Source organism: Globicephala melas, chromosome 5 (assembly GCF_963455315.2).
Source record: "Globicephala melas chromosome 5, mGloMel1.2, whole genome shotgun sequence".
In the NCBI taxonomy this organism is placed as follows: domain Eukaryota; kingdom Metazoa; phylum Chordata; class Mammalia; order Artiodactyla; family Delphinidae; genus Globicephala; species Globicephala melas.
The window spans coordinates 25,950,219-25,952,861 of record NC_083318.1 but is presented as its reverse complement, the minus strand read 5'-3'; positions in this window follow the sequence as shown (position 1 = coordinate 25,952,861).

Genomic DNA, 2,643 nt, shown 5'->3' with positions numbered 1-2,643 from the left:
TTGCATCTATGTTCATCAGTGATAGTGGCCTGTAGTTTTCCTTCTTTGTGACATCCCTGTCTGGTTTTGGTATCAGGGTGATGGTGGCCTCGTAGAATGAGTTTGGGAGTGTTCCTCCCTCTGCTATATTTTGGAAGAGTTTGAGAAGGATAGGTGTTAGCTCTTCACTAAATGTTTGATAGAATTCGCCTGTGAAGCCATCTGGTCCTGGGCTTTTGTTTGTTGGAAGATTTCTAATCACAGTTTCAATTTCAGTGCTTGTGATTAGTCAGTTCATATTTTCTATTTCTTCCTGATTCAGTCTTGGCAGGTGGTGCTTTTCTAAGAATTTGTCCATTTCTTCCAGGTTGTCCATTTTATTGGCATAGAGTTGCTTGTAGTAATCTCTCATGATCTTTTGTATTTCTGCAGTGTCACTTGTTACTTCTCCTTTTTCATTTCTAATTCTATTGATTTGAATCTTCTCCCTTTTTTTCTTGATGAGTCTGGCTAATGGTTTATCAATTTTGTTTATCTTCTCAAAGAACCAACTTTTAGTTTTATTGATCTTTGTTATTGTTTCCTTCATTTCTTTTTCATTTGTTTCTGATCTGATCTTTATGATTTCTTTCATTCTGCTAACGTTGGGGTTTCTTTGTTCTTCTTTCTCTAATTGCTTTAGGTGCAAGGTTAGGTTGTTTATTCAACATGTTTCCTATTTCTTAAGGTAGGATTGTATTGCTGTAAACTTCCCTCTTAGAAGTGCTTTTGCTGCATCCCATAGGTTTTGGGTCGTCGTGTCTCCATTGTCATTTGTTTCTAGGTATTTTTTGATTTCCTCTTTGATTTCTTCAGTGATCACTTCGTTATTAAGTAATGTATTGTTTAGCCTCCATGTGTTTGTATTTTTTACAGATCTTTTCCTGTAATTGATATCTAGTCTCATAGTGTTGTGGTCGGAAAAGATACTTGATACAATTTCAATTTTCTTAAATTTACCAAGACTTGATTTGTGACCCAAGATATGATCTATCCTGGAGAATGTTCCATGAGCACTTGAGAAAATTGTGTATTCTGTTGTTTTTGGATGGAATGTCCTATAAGTGTCAATTAAGTCCATCTTGTTTAATGTATCATTTAAAGCTTGTGTTTCCTTATTTATTTTCATTTTGGATGATCTGTCCATTGGAGAAATTGGGGTGTTAAAGTTCCCTACTATGAATGTGTTACTGTCAATTTCCCATTTTATGGCTGTTGGTTTTTGCCCTATGTATTGAGGTGCTCTTATGTTGGGTGCATAAATATTTACAGTTGTTATATCTTCTTCTTGGATCGATCCCTTGATCATTATGTAGTGTCCTTCTTTGTCTCTTGCAATAGTCTTTATTTTAAAGTCTATTTTGTCTGATATGAGAATTGCTACTCCAGCTTTCTTTTGGTTTCCATTTGCATGGAATATCTTTTTCCATCCCCTCACTTTCAGTCTGTATGTGTCTCTAGGTCTGAAGTGGGTCTCTTGTAGACAGCATATATATGGGTCTTGTTTTTGTATCCGTTCAGCCAGTCTGTGTCCTTTGGTGGGAGCATTTAATCCATTTACATTTAAGGTAAGTATTGATATGTATGTTCCTTTTCCCATTTTCTTAATTGTTTTGGGTTTGTTACTATAGGTCTTTTCCTTCTCTTGTGTTTCTTGCCTAGGGAAGATCCTTTAGCATTTGCTGTAAAGCTGGTTTGGTGGTGCTGAACTCTCTCAGCTTTTGCTTGTCTGTAAAGTTTTAATTTCTCCCTCAAATCTGAATGAGATCCTTGCTGGATAGAGTAATCTTGGTTGTAGGTTTTTCTCCTTCATCACTTTAAATATGTTCTGCCAGTCCCTTCTGGCTTGCAGAGTTTCTGCTGAAAGATCAGCTGTTAACCTTATGGGGATTCCCTTGTGCGTTATTTGTTGTTTTCCCCTGCTGCTTTTAATATGTTTTCTTTGTATTTAATTTTTGACAGTTTGATTAATATGTGTCTTGGCGTATTTCTCCTTGGATTTATCCTGTATGGGACTCTCTGTGCTTCCTGGACTTGATTAACTATTTCCTTTCCCATATTAGGGAAGTTTTCAACTATAATCTCTTCAAATATTTTCTCAGTCCCTTTCTTTTTTTTTCTTCTTCTTCTGGAACCCCTATAATTCGAATGTTGGTGCGTTTAATGTTGTCCCAGAGGTCTCTGAGACTGTCCTCAGTTCTTTTCATTCTTTTTTCTTTATTCTGCTCTGCAGTAGTTATTTCCACTATTTTTTCTTCCAGGTCACTTATCCGTTTTTCTGCCTCAGTTATTCTGCTATTGCTCCCTTCTAGAGTATTTTTAATTTCATTTATTGTGTTGTTCATCATTGCTTTTTTCATCTTTAGTTCTTCTAGGTCCTTGTTAAATGTTTCTTGCATTTTGTCTAAATCTATTTCCAAGATTTTGGATCATCTTTACTATCATTACTCTGAATTCTTTTTCAGGTAGATTGCCTATTTCCTCTTCATTTGTTAGGTCTGGTGGGTTTTTATCTTGCTCCTTCATCTGCGGTGTGTTTTTCTGTCTTCTCATTTTGCTTATCTTACTGTGTTTGGGGTCTTCTTTTTGCAGGCTGCTGGTTCATAGTTCCCGTTGTTTTTGGTG